The sequence below is a fragment of the Bactrocera dorsalis genome, chromosome 6 (genome assembly GCF_023373825.1).
Source record: "Bactrocera dorsalis isolate Fly_Bdor chromosome 6, ASM2337382v1, whole genome shotgun sequence".
NCBI lineage: Eukaryota > Metazoa > Arthropoda > Insecta > Diptera > Tephritidae > Bactrocera > Bactrocera dorsalis.
In genome coordinates, this window is record NC_064308.1 from 8,773,230 (window position 1) to 8,788,526 (window position 15,297).

The 15,297-nt window shown below is 41.8% G+C and overlaps 1 protein-coding gene across 10 annotated transcripts in view; it reads left to right on the forward strand.

Annotated features, from left to right (window-relative positions):
- The window catches only part of LOC105221995 (uncharacterized), a 223,629-nt gene that overhangs the window by 137,756 nt on the left and 70,576 nt on the right, over positions 1-15,297 (forward strand). The gene's annotated exons all lie outside the window — the stretch shown is intronic.

A 15,297-nucleotide genomic window follows, 5' to 3' on the forward strand; every position in this document is an offset into this window, starting at 1 on the left:
TGAAATTTATATGAAGATATTTCATCAAGCTTGAACAAAACTTTGGTTTTTAAAACTTTAATTGGAACTCTTGTAGAAGGGATTAAGTTATGACTTCATTTTTAGACCGTAGGTATACTCTTCTAAAATGGTTTTCCATCGCTTCATTTTACTGTTGGTGTTCTTAGGGTTTGGGGCATAGGTATGAGGTTTTCCTTTTAATTTTGTACCGAATATTATTACATCGGCGATATAAATACAGCATCTTAATCCTATGTGTTTTGACGAAGAATATCGTTTAGCGCTCTTTGGAATATAGCTAGAGTATTTTTAAGTCCGAAACGTGACCGGAGAAATTTTTTCCGTTGGTTATAGAAAATGTAGTTTCTTCTATATCTAACTCATGAAGTGGAATCTGATAAAACCCACTCTTTAAATCGATGACCGTAAATAATCTAATATTTTTCAGATTTGCGATGACTTCGTTAATTTCTGATATGGGATATTTGTTGGGGAATGTAACTGAACTGAGCTTGCGATAACCTGCGACCATTTGATGCATCTTTACACCAGAGGGAATTTTTTGTTAACAATCCTCTTCGGGAAGTTATACGGTATTTCGATTTTCCTATTATTGGCAAGAAGTTCTTCGACTTGGCGTTGATACTCATAATACGAAACATTTTATTTTTTCTACAGCTGGTCTAAAAATGGTTACTAAAGTTGGGGTGGTCTAGGTGGCAAGTTCGGTCTGTTATTTAAGGAGGTACTTCCTATTCGTTATTCGCGTAGTTGTTGAACCTCGGTATTAATCCGTGATTATTTTGCACATAATTACGTAGAACAGTGGATTGGTATGATCGGAAGGCGGGAAGAGCATGGAAATGTTGGGGATACCGATTTGATTGAAGCCAAATGGATGTTGGTTACAATTTTGTCTGGATGACTCGGAATCTGTTAGTTAGGGCTAAAAGGCATTGCTGTTATTGAAATTATTAAAAGCATTATTTCGAGGAGGTCATGGCGGTTATTGGGTTTATGCATGTTGTGGATATGTTAACTTCCATAGTTAATTTTGTCCAGTCTTAGACACATATGACGGGCTTAGGCGTGTTCTTCAGCCCATCGAACGCCTTAAAGATCCTATCAACGCTCTTCCTCCAGTAGTAAAATTCTTCTGGTCGTCCTGATAATTCTCTTAGTCATTTCATAGAGTCAGGGATTTTGTCTAGTTCGTTTATGTTATGAGCCTTCAGTGTAACGTTGAGATGAGTTTCCGTTAAATCAGTTAAGGTCTGTGTGTTTATTCGTTAGAGCACCTCTCTAACTATAATGGTTATTAAGGTGGAGGTAGGGGCAGGAAGATTTAAAGAATAGGTGGTTTGCCCGCAATTTATCTGATTTAACCGTTCAATTATCTGAAATTTAATTGCTTTATTTTTTCTTACTCTACGGTAACCCCTTTTAAAGGGCTATAAATATTTAAATGATCAGGGTGACGAGAAATGTTGAAATCCAGTTGACTGTCTGTCTGCTCGTGCAAGCTGTAGCTTGAGTAAAAATTAAGATATTTTGATGAAACTTGGTACGCAGGTTTCTTAGTACAAAACAACTTTCGAATTTGTAGATGGTCGTAATCGGACCACTGATACGCCCACAAATCACCATTAACCGAAAACCTATAAAGTACCATAACTAAGCACTAAATTAAGATATGAAACTCATATTTGTCATAGGGGTTTGCAGTGGCAAGGGGCACCTGTGGGAAAAAAAATTGGAAAGTGGCCGTGGCCCCGCCCTCTAATAAGTTTAATAGATATATATATCTCCTAAACAACTTAAGCTACAACAACCAAATTCACTCAGCTTGAAAATTGATAACAATATTGTGAAAATGGGCAAAATCAAAAGAAAACCCTGTTCTCTCCCAATATAACGGTACTGTTCGAAACTACTAAAAAGCGATATGTCAATAACTAAATGCGCCAGAGACGCCACCGAGATGGTATGACAAGGCTTTATAGGGACCGGGACAAAAATTGGACGATGGGCGTGGCTCCGCCTACTTTTTGGCGATCCCGGGAAGTATTGGTCCCATTAAACCCATTTTTGACACGTGACATTAAAAGAGAAGTCACACACATTGACCGATATTTTCGATCAAAAGTCAATTCCCACGACAGAAAAAGGCACCATCCAAACTCCATCTCGATCAGGTGTAACACATGCAATGGATGGAGCCATCTTAAGACCTGTTCAGGCCTTAAGACTCATAGGGAGTGGACCTCGATTTCCCCTTGTTGCCTACACAATACTGCGACACTAGCTTCTACGGCTGTGCAATCTACACATAGTTCGCGCGCCGCGCCGCCACCCACCTCGACAGAGGACCTCCACGATCCCTAGGAGCTCAAACAGGCAACATAGCTCCCACTCAGACCATCGGCCCATAATTATCTCGATCGAGAAACCTTCTGATTTTGTTTCTGTGGACAACCGCAGCTTCGTTAACTTTAACGAAGCTAACTGGCTTAGCTTCACAGAATTTAGTGAGAGCACCTTCAACGCTCTACTCATCATCAGATACCGCTCGCTTCATCCCGGTTGAAATAACAGCGGAAATCCGCCCCAATTTTTCAGCCGAAGCACCCGTTTTAGTGAATGAGCGTGACACCTTATGCCATGCCGATCCCGGGGATCCCCCAATTAAAAGATCTCAATTTGGAGATTGGGCGAATGGTAAACCATCGCAAGCGGATGAAATGGATAGAGCACAGAAAGTCCTGGAACCTCTTCACCGGTGTGAGTAAGCTTTGGGCTACTTTCAAGGTTTTGTCTAACCCGAAGAGACATGACGACCGAGTTGAAGTTCAGTTTCGCCGATGAGAAGGTTCAGAATGCCATCAACAAATCGAAATCATCAATCCATTGACCCGGATGGAATCAACATGCTTATGCTAAAGCATCTAGGCTCAACGAGTGTAAGCTATCTTACCAAAGTCCTCAACCTGTCGCTGACCACTCTTCAAATACCCGATGTGTGGAAAGTCGAAAGAGTGGTCCCACTACTGAAACCTGGGAAGCCCGCAAAAAAAAGGGGAGTCCTATCGTCCGATAACTCTCCTCTCTCCAGTAGTGAAAACACTTGAGTCTTTGCGACTCCCGACCTTCACTCACCACCTGAGCCTAGTCAGCCACCAGCATGGATTCCGAAAAGTGCACAGCACCACCACACCACTTAGCGTCATAAACGCTCAGATAGTTCGTGGTCTCAACAAGAAACCACACCGTGACAGAACGATCTTCGTAGCGTTGGACTTGTCAAAAGCTTTTGACACAGTCGACCATACAACGCTACTGCAGGACAATGAGAAAATACACTTCCTCCAAGACTGAAGAGGTCGACCATGAACTACATAAGCGGTCGTCAATCATCCGTGCTATTTCGAGGTGAAACATCTAAACTGAGAAGAATGAAACAGGAGGTTCCGCAGGGTGGTGTCCTCTCTCCGTTACTGTTTAACTTCTACATTTAGAAACTCCCATAACCACCAGAGGGGGTTTTCATAACCTCGTACGCAGATGATTCACGATGGGCAATGAAATCGATGGCATGTGTTCAAAAGTAAACAACTACCTCTCCGACCTTTCTCGTTTCCTCACTGCACGGAACCTCACACTTTTCCCCACCAAATCCACAGCGACCATTTTTACGAACTGGACGAAGGAGTATAGACTTGAACTTAATATTGCAGTCGATGGCGTCAAAATTCCGACTGTCAATAATCCTAAGATTTTTGGGGTAAGTTTTGATAGTCTATGCTACTTCACTCCCCATGTGTTAGTGATTATCGCCAAGGTACAGAGCCGAAACAAAATCCTCAAGTCGCTAGCCGGCAGCACATGGGGGAAAAACAAAGAAACATTGTTGGTAACATACAAGGCTATCGGCAGGACGGTCCTCAATTACGCAGCACCAATATGGTCGCCTGGATGCAGTGCTACGCAGATAAGGAATCCCAGACCTGCTAGAACACTGCACTCCGGCTAACGACGGGATGCTTCTTGATGTCTCCCATCGAACACCTACTTAGTGAGGCGCTTATGCTCCCAGTTAAGAAGAATAATGAACTCATCTTCAAGGTCCATGCTGGGATGCTTTCTAAAGAAATCACCCTTGCAGCCACCTGCTTGGAGCGGAACCGCCTCCTAGGAGTATCAGGAGGTCTTTCCTTGAATACGTCGACGACATCGTACAGCACGTCGACCGGACTTCGGACGCAACTGACTTACGACAGGTACTGACCGCCATTCAGACTGAAGCTATCAACACCTTCACCGACTCCCTTCCAGTGAATGGCGTTCTTGGAGTCAAATCTCAGACGAAGAGCTCGAGCTGCCGCAAGAAACGCGAGTGACCCTATCGTTCTGGATATTGTAGCAGGTTAAACTCTTACTTTTCCAGAATAGACCCCGATATATCCAATATATGTTCTGCATGCAATGAGTCTCCGCATGACACTGGCCACCTCTTTGCATGGCCTGCCAACCCTACTCATCTAGCACCCTTTTCCTTTCGGAGCGACCCCGTCGAAATAGTACGTTTCCTTTCCATCATAACGGGGACTGATAACCGTTAAAACAACAACAACTTCAAAAGTCAACCATAGGTAAAGGGGTTTAAGTATTCGGTACCTAGGCGCTTGAACAGTTTTTATTGGATTTGAACAATTTTTGAACATAAGGTGGCACACATTAGAGACATTATTCGAGTAAAGTTTTATCCCGTTATATTAATTGCTTCTTGATTTATGTATTGGAAACTGGAGGAATCAAGTGGAATTTAAAATTGTGCTATATGGGCAGTGGGAGTTGTGGTGGTCCGATTTCGTCCATTTTCACACTGTGTTATAAGAATAAAATTATATACCTTAAACATTGACAGATATTTTCGAAGAAAAGTAAGCTACAAGTACTGGGATCCAAATACTAGGTATTTAGGGGCTTTAACTATTTTGTTGATTGGAACAATTTAATTATAAAATGCCATTTAAACGCGTTATTCGTGCAAAGTTTTATCACTTTACATTAATTGCTTCTCAATTTTGTAGCGGAAAGTGAAAAAATCAAGTGGAATTTGAAATTGTGCTAGATGGGAGGTAGGCCTGTTTGTTGTCCGATTTTGTCTCTTCGTGCTGTGATATAGGAATATGAGAAGGACAAGAGCGGATTCCGAGATACTAGATTTCAGCAAAAAGTAGACGGTGCCACGCTGACTGTGCACTTTTTTCACCGGATCTCATAAAGCCATATAATACCATCTTGGGGGTAAAACTGAATATGTCTAAAGTATATTTGATTTATTGCACTTTAAGCAGCACTTATCTTTCGATTTCATAAATTTTCGCACGGCCGGAAGCAGTTCTTATAATATTTGCGCTGAGCAAATTTGGTCGTTGTAGCTTATTTAGTTTAGGAGATACGTACATTAAATTTATAAAAGGACCATAAGTGCTTCCTGCTACTGTGATTTCTTGTACTAAAATAGAGTTTTAAAACTTAATTAAGTGCTTAGTTATGACACTTTAAATGTTTGCGCTTAACGGCGATTTGTATGCGTGGCTGTGTTCCGATTTTGCCTATCTACGAACTCGTAATTTTGTTTGTACTTAGGAGCCAGCATACCAATTTTCAGAAATCACAATTTATGCTCAAGTTACAGTTTGCGTGAGCAGACAGACGAACGGACGGACAGACAGACAGACAGTCGCCCGGATTTCAACTTTTCTTGTCATCCTGTTCATTTATATATATATATTATATTGTATATTATAGGTTGTCAAAAAAGTCTTCCAAAAAAGTCAAAAATGCATCTCAAGCCGCCAATAAAATTTGTGCAGTTTATGGACTCGATACAGTTTCCATTTCCACCGCACAACGATGGTTTCAACGTTTTCGTTCTGGTGTAGAGGTGGTCGAAGATGCGCCACGCTCCGGAAGGCCTGTCGTCGAAAATTGATATAAAATCGCTGAATTGGTCGAAAGCGACCGGCATAGTAGCAGCCGTAGCATCGGTCAAGAGCTGGGCATGAGTCATCAAACCGTTGTAAACCATTTGAAGAAGCTTGGAGTCACTAGGAAGCTCGATGTATGGTTGCCACACGAATTGACGCAAAAAAACATCTTTGACCGTATCGACGCATGCGAATTGCGTCTGAATCGCAACAAAATCGACCCGTTTTGAAGCGTATGGTGACTGGCTATGAAAAGTGGGTCACTTACGATAACGTAAGGCGCAAACGGTCGTGGTCGAAAAGCGGTGAAGCGGCCCAGACGGTGGCCAAGCCTGGATTGACGGCCAGGAAGGTTCTTCTGTGTGTTTGGTGGGATTGGCAGGGAATAATCCACTATGAGCTGCTCCCCTATGGCCAAACGCTCAATTCTGACCTGTACTGCCAACAACTGTACCGCTTGAACGCAGCACTCATGCAGAAGAGGCCATCTTTAATCAACGGAGGCCGAATTGTCTTCCATCAGGATAACGCCAGGCCACACACATCTTTAGTGACGCAGCTCCGGGAGCTCGGATGGGAGGTTCTTTTGCATCCACCGTATAGTCCGGATCTCGCACCAAGTGACTAGCACCTGTTTCTGTCCATGGCGAACGCGCTTGTTAGTCTGAAGTTGGCCACAAGAAAATCCTGTGAAAATTGGCTCTCCGAGTTTTTTGCCAATAGGGAAGCGAGCTTCTATGAGAGGGGCATTATGAAGTTGGCATCTCGTTGTGAACGCGTCATCGAACAAAACGGCGCATATTTGACAATTTGAACAATTGAAAATTCAATGAAAATACCGCAATACTTTTTTGACAACCTATTATTATAGTATTATAGTTATCTCGCTTAGTTTTAGGTGATACTCTATGGCAACAAGTTGCAAGAGTATACAAAATTACAGAATATAAGCAGTTTTGATAAGAAGTTCAACTGTAATTTAAGATAAGATCACACTCACTAATATTCTTGAAGCGTTGCACAGAACAACATAATTAAACGGCAACTTTCGATGTTACTATTTTACTATTATTTGGATTCGCTTATCTTAAGGCAATGGATGAAGGGATGCGGACGATACGGACCAATTTTTATGGTAAAATGTTGAAAACTCCAATTAATCAAAATCAGGAAAAAAGCTTGTTTAATTTAAAGCACGAATATTCCTGAATGTAAGAATTAATAGTTGGAGGTTTGATCCATGTGAAGAAAGTTCTCTAAACGTCATTCACTTGAGATTGGCCAGATTTACATATGGCTTAAATAACTTTCAGTCTTAGACTAATTATCCTCTGCTTAGACGAAAAACCTTCATTTGAAGGCGAGCTTGAGTGAGAAAGCGACTAATCAGGGTTGTGCGCTTGGTTTGGCTCCCGCCACGTAAACGGGCACCCCATCAATGAAAAGAGCAAAACAGTTTTGGATGAGAATCACCATTTTGATGACCACCACGTATTAAGAATTACGATTTAAAGTCATGCACCTGGAGTATGCAGTCCTTAAATTGAGAAGGTGTCGTTGACCAGTTGGTTGCTGTACACGTAAAAGAACAGGCTGACACCACCGCCATCAACAAATAACGATGTATGGGACAAGGATTGAGATGAATTCATTGTGGGATTCATGATGAAAGAAAGACTCCGTCGCCGAGAACTGGAATGCACCCGGTATATTAACGCCTAGCCACAATCCACATCAAAGCCAAGGTCTTCAACCATAGCTAATTTGCGCCCAGTCCCCAACGGAAGGAGGATGATGTGACCAAAGACGTTTTTCATAAGCGCTTGGAGGGAACCTATCCGACTTCTCCAAAGATTTTATAATCGTGCTTGCCAACTTTTACGCCTGGTTGTCCACAACGATCCGTAAATTTAACCGCAATGATGAGACATCCTCATAAATGTTAAAGCTGATCGACTTCATCGGGCACCGAAATATGGTTATCTGTAGTAACAGATTCCAGCAAAGGAAATATAATCAAACCACATGGCTGTCTGCGGATCGAAAAAACACCGACCAAATACGGCGGTGAAGAACTGATAAGGAGCGTGCATCAGCTTCTATATGGTTGGACGAAGGCACGCTCAATGATTGGACTTTTTGAGTGCTCTGCTCAAACCACAAAAAGGCGATAAGCCTGCTGCGTGAAAGATTAAGGCTCACCCTTAACAAACTGTTTGAAAATCAATAACTGACCATTAGCCAAGTCCTGCAGAAGACCCGTGAAAAAAGGATCGACACACAACACCCTTTCGTCGATTTCGTGCTTTTGAGAGCACGAAAAAGACCTACTCTACTCTATATCTGAATTTGGTATCTCCACAATACTTATACGGCTGTATAAGCCGGCTCCGAGCTCCGTCGGGATCGTTAAGAAGCTGTCCGAGCCATTCGCTACCAAACGAGGTTTCAGACTTCTGGAGAAAACAATTCGTGCTGCTGATCTGAATAGAGACGGTACACCCATATACAAGAATGCACAACTGCTGGTGTACGCCGAGAAATCGATATCATTGGCCATGGCGACCGCGCCGTTCGTTCTGCTTTCTTTTTTCAGGTTGGACAAGACGAAATGTTTCCTGTCATTAAACAAGCTTGGCCCCACGTCACTGCTGATATTTATTACTTCGAAGTTTTAGATAATTTTGTCTATCTTGGAACCAACATTAACATCAAAAACAAGAATAACTCTTGCGAACTGGTGCTACTTCGAACTGAGTAGGTAATTGAAAAGTAAAGTTCTCTCTCGACGAACAATTTCTACAATTTATTCATCATCCCCGTATTGCTATATTGTGAAATCGTCCTTTTGCTTCTTCCAGAATTAAATTGAATTTTAAAATGTTTATAAATAAAAACTGTAAGTATTATTGTTAAAACTGAAGAAAAATTAAGCCTCTTTCATTATATCAAGTGTTATTGACTAACAAATTCGAAAATATTTTGAAACCTTGAATATAAAAGTAATCATATATAAATACAATTATACGTATATATAATTTGTGTTTATTTGTGCTTAATAACAAATCAAAGAAAACTAGTTAGTCGGGCCCCGAAATATGGTTATTTGTAGTAACAGATTCCAGAATACTTTCAAACCTGGAGTGTTTTCGTCTATTCGGACAACATGATCTAGCTAACATAGCCGCTGTCTTTTAATTCGCTGAACTATGTCAATGTCGTTGTATATCTTATACAGCTAATCGCTCCATCAAATGCGATGTTCACCGTGGCCAACGCGCAAAGGGCCATAAACCATTCGCAGAACCTTTCTCTCGAAAACTAGCAACGTCGACTCATTGGTTGTTGTCTTTGTCCAAATCTCTGCACCATATAACAGGACGGGAATTATGAGTGACTTACAGAGTTTGTTCGCCGAGAGAAGACTTTGCTTCTCAATTGCCTACTCAGTCCGAAGTAGCACCTGTTGGCAAGAGTAATCCTGCGTTGGATTTCCAGGCTGACATTGTTGGTGGTATCAATATCATCGGCATACGCCTGCTCGATTAAGTTCTGCAGCCCGAATAATTTTCTCCAGCAGCAGATTGAAGAAATCGCACGATAGGGAGTCGCCTTGTCTGAAAACTCGTTTGGTATCGAACGGCTCGGAGAGGTCCTTCCCGATTCTGACGGAGCTTTTAGTGTTGTTCAACGTCAGTTTACACAGCCGTATTAGTTTTGTGGGGTTACCAAATTCAGACATCGGGGCATAAAGGCAGCTACTTTTCGTACTGTCGAAAGCAGCTTTAAAATCGACGAAGAGGTGGTGTTTGTCGATTCTCCTTTCACGGGTCTTTTCCAAGATTTGGCATATGGTGAATATCTGGTCGGTTGTTGATTTGCCAGATCTAAAGCCACACTGATAAAGTTCAATTAGTTCGTTGACGGTGGGCTTTAACCTTTCACACTATCCGCTCGATAGAACCTTTTATGCGATGTTTAAAAGACTGATCCCACGGTAATTGTTGCAGATTTTGGGGTCTTCCGTTTTGTTGATTAGGCAGAGCTCACTTAAATCTCAATCGTTGGGCATGCTTTCGTTCGAACATATTTTACAACAAAGCTGATGCATGCTTCTTATCAGTTATCAGCTCAGCGGGTAATTCATTGGCCCCCGCAGCTTTGTTATTCTTTAAACGGTAATTGCTATTCGAACTTCTTCACTGTCGTCTCTTCCATCGTCGTCGATTGGTGAGTCGGGTTTTTCTTCTCCTGGTGTTATACTTTCACTGCCAATGAGCAGGCTGGAGAAGTGTTCCCTTCATAATTTTAATTTTCTCTGGGCATCGAGTATGTTCTGGTTCTTGAACTTTCTGTTAGTCGTCGCGATTTTTCGTAGAATTTTCAAGCAACACACCTATCGGCCGGCTTCTTAAGGTTTTCATACTCACACATTTCGGCTTCTTTCTTTTTCTGTCTGCAAATGCGTCTCGGTTCTATATTCAACTCTCGGTATCTATCCCATCAAGTACGTGTTGTGGTCGATCGTAAGTTGCGAGGTAGGCAGTCTGTTTTTTCTATGCAGCGGCTTACAGAAGTTTCAAGACCGGAGCATACTCTTGTAGAACCCCCAAAGGTGATCTAGTCACCGATGCATACTTAAATTATGGAGGGAACACTTCTCCAGCCTGCTGAATGGCAGTGAACACACAACGCCAGGAGAAGGCGAATCCGATTCCCCAATCGATGACGATGGAGCAGACGGTTCATTAACCGACCATGAAGAAGTTCGAATAGCGATTGCCCGCCTGAAGAACAACAAAGCGGCAGGGGCCGACGGATTGCCGGCCGAGCTATTCAAACACGGCGGTGAAGAACTGATAAGGGGCATGCATCAGCTTCTTTGTAAGATATGGTCGGACGAAAGCATGCCCAACGGTTGGAATTTAAGTGTGCTATTCGCAATCCATAAAAAAGGAGATCCCACAATCTGCGCCAATTAGCGAGGGATTAGCCTCCTTAACATCGCATATAAGGTTCTATCGAGCACAATACGTGTGAAAAAGTAAAATCCACCGTCAACAAACTGATTGTACCTTATCAGTGTGGCTTTAGACCTGGCAAATCAACAACCGACCAGACATTCACCATGCGCCAAATCTTGGAAAAGACTCGTGAAAGGAGAATCGACAAACACCACCTCTTCGTCGATTTTAAAGCTGCTTTCGAGAGCACGAAAAGGAGCTGCCCTTACGCCCCGATGTCTGAATGATGATGATGATGATGTTGGTATCCCCGCAAAACTGATACGGCTGTGTAAACTGACGTTGAACAACACGAAAAGCTACGTCAGAATCGGGAAGGACCTCTCCGAGCCGTTCGATACCAAACGAGTTTTCAGATAAGGCGACTCCCTATAGTGCGATTTCTTCAATCTGCTGCTGGAGAAAATTATTCGGGCTGCAGAACTTAATCGAGCAGGTACAATGTTTTATAAGAGTGTACAGCTGCTGGCGTATGCCGATAATATTGATATCATGGCCTCAACACCCGCGCCGTTAGTTCTGCTTTCTCCAGACTGAATAAGAAAGCAAAGCAAATGGGTCTAGCAGTGAACGAGGGCAAGACGAATTATCTCCTGTCATCGAACAAACAGTCGTCGCACTCGCGACTTGGCTCTCACGTCACTGTTGACAGTCATAACATTGAAGTTGTAGATATTTAGGATTTATGAACCAGTATTAACACCACCAACAATGTCAGACTGGAAATTCAACGCAGGATTACTCTTACCAACAGGTGCTATTTTGAACTGAGTAGCCATTGAAAAGTAAAGTTCTCTCTCGACGAACAAAAGCCAAACTCTATAAGCCGCTCATGATTCCCGTCCTGCTATATGGTGCAGAAGCTTGGACGATGTTAACAACGGATGAGTCGACGTTGCCAGTTTTCGAGAGAAAAGTTCTGCGAAAGATTTGTGTTCCTTTGCGCGTTGGCCACGGCGAATATCGCATTCGATGGAACGATGAGCTGTATGAGATATACGACGACATTGACATAGTTCAGCGAATTAAAAGACAGCGGCTACGCTGGCTAGGTCATGTTGTCCGGATGGACGAAAACATTCCAGCTCTGAAGGTATTCGACGCAGTACCCGCCGGGGGAAGCAGAGGAAGAGGAAGACCTCCACTCCGTTGGAAGGGCCAAGTAGGACCTAGCTTCGCTTGGAATATCCAATTGGCGCCACGTAGCGAAAAGAAGAAACGACTGGCGCGCGGTTGTTAACTCGGCTATAATCGCGTAAGCGGCGTCTACGCCAGTTAAGAAGAAGAATTCTTTAAATATGTATGTCGAACTGTTCAAGCCGCTAGATACTGAATATTTAATACCCATACTTATAGGTGACTTTTGACTGAAAATATCGGTCACTATGTGAATGCAGAATCATTTCCTGACAGAGCACTGACTTCTTCCCGATATAGAAAATATAAAGGGTGATTTTTTAAGAGCTTGATAACTTTAAAAAAAAAAAAAACGCATAAAATTTGCAAAATCTCATCGGTTCTTTATTTGAAACGTTAGATTGGTTCATGACATTTACTTTTTGAAGATAATTTCATTTAAATGTTGACCGCGGCTGCGTCTTAGGTGGTCCATTCGGAAAGTCCAATTTTGGGCAACTTTTTCGAGCATTTCGGCCGGAATAGCCCGAATTTCTTCGGAAATGTTGTCTTCCAAAGCTGGAATAGTTGCTGGCTTATTTCTGTAGACTTTAGACTTGACGTAGCCCCACAAAAAATAGTCTAAAGGCGTTAAATCGCATGATCTTGGTGGCCAACTTACGGGTCCATTTCTTGAGATGAATTGTTGTCCGAAGTTTTCCCTCAAAATGGCCATAGAATCGCGAGCTGTGTGGCATGTAGCGCCATCTTGTTGAAACCACATGTCAACCAAGTTCAGTTCTTCCATTTTTGGCAACAAAAAGTTTGTTAGCATCGAACGATAGCGATCGCCATTCACCGTAACGTTGCGTCCAACAGCATCTTTGAAAAAATACGGTCCAATGATTCCACCAGCGTACAAACCACACCAAACAGTGCATTTTTCGGGATGCATGGGCAGTTCTTGAACGGCTTCTGGTTGCTCTTCACCCTAAATGCGGCAATTTTGCTTATTTACGTAGCCATTCAACCAGAAATGAGCCTCATCGCTGAACAAAACACGCGCGCGAAACACATTTCGAACCGAACACTGATTTTGGTAATAAAATTCAATGATTTGCAAGCGTTGCTCGTTAGTAAGTCTATTCATGATGAAATGTCAAAGCATACTGAGCATCTTTCTCTTTGACACCATGTCTGAAATCCCACGTGATCTGTCAAATACTAATGCATGAAAATCCTAACCTCAAAAAAATCACCCGTTATTTACCTAGAAACTAACCATTAGAATGCAATCATTTATATGACAGCCAAACGGCTTTTCAAGGGCGTTCAGTAGGAGAAGTGAGGCTGATTGCCCTAAAGTCTGTGAACATAGCACTGACCATACATGGGTGTCAGTCAGTTAAATGACGTTTTGACAACATGTTGCAACTGCGCAGGTATAATGCCACCTGGCCATGGGCTTAGTGGGTTTAAAAGAGTGTTTTCCCTGAGTCAGAAAACTTGATTCATGAACATTGCAAGAGTATGTAATGTGCAGCTGCACCAAAACTTACGTTTTGTTTAATTATTTTCATAATTTGTAATGTGTATTAGGTTATGTTTCAATAAATGTTGCTTTTTCATATTTACTTGCAGTTGAATTTGCAATAAAAACTGGCCTGGAAAATGATATTGGGTTGTCAAAAAAGTCTTGCGGCATTTTCGCTAGTTGGCGCTGAAAGCGCGTAGTTCTAGTTTTATTCGTCGCATCGGGTCATGCTATACCTTTTTGGAAAGCTCATTTCACGCGCTAACACGTGTTTGATTGATTGTCGTTTCTTTTAAGTCGTTCGTGAGTTATTGTGTCGCAAACATGGAGCAAAATAAAGAGAAAATACGGCATATTTTACAGTACTACTACGATAAAGGCAAAAATGCATCTCAAGCCGCCAATAAAATTTGTGCAGTTTATGGACCCGATAGAGTTTCCATTTCCACCGTACAACGATGGTTTCAACGTTTTCGTTCTGGTATAGAGGTGGTCGAAGATGCGCCTCGCTCCGGAAGGCCTGTCGTCGAAAATTGCGATAAAATCGCTGAATTGGTCGAAAGAGACCGGCATAGTAGTCATCAAACCGTTATAAACCATTTGAAGAAGCTTGGAGTCACTAAGAAGCTCGATGTATGGGTGCCACACGAATTGATTCAATAAAATACTGCAAGACTTTTTTGACAACCCAATATTACGCATACAGAGCAACTGAACTGCGTAGCGCAAGATATTTGTTATCTTACATAATTTTACTTATGCATCAAGACGAAATTACGTGGACATATTTTGTCAATATTTTCTTCTAGTCACATATAATTAGTTTTGAGATGTCCACCGCTCTTTTAAATTTTTTGCATAATTTCGTGAAAAAACGAATGCTGATTTTATACAAAACTAGTGGACTCGTTCACGCTTTACTGTGGGTGATACATACATACTATTAGTTAATGAGAAGGTAAAGCAACTTATGTTAGTTTACAAAACAAAAATCAAAAAGCAATTCGCGTGTTAATGAAGCATTTTGGGGGGGAAATACTGTTGAATTTGGACTGTATACCAGGGAAATTAACCTGATCCAATCGACAGTCAGCCGAGTGGACTCCATATTATGAATCGGTTCTCAAGCGTGGAATGGCAAAAAAGTCGGCTGGCTAGGTTATGGCATCAGTCTTTTGGGAAGCACGTGGTATAATATTCACCGAATGTTTATTGCTCCAGTTTTAATCCATTGCACTGCATATTTGGTGGCAGTTCTATTCTACCATTCAAAATATTTAACAATTTTATTATTTTTTAGGAAGGATAAGTTTGAAATTGAACGCATATACTTCATTGTTTTGTTTAAAAATTTCATTGCTCTGCGCAATGTCTCAAATTATAATTGACCATTTTATCAACACTACAGTTATTCCCCAATATTTTTATGCTAAATATCGCGTTTGGTTTGTTGTTACTGCATTTGCGTCCTTCGCCCATAATCTATCAAAGTATGTCAATGCCATTTTTTTGTGGTATTAAATATATCTGACGGATTCGTCCTAGAAAAAAACTGCCTCCTTCAGGAGCAGGCATGCATACGAAAATTATTGTTCTACCACATTATTTTCTCTGTGCCATAACTTTTTTT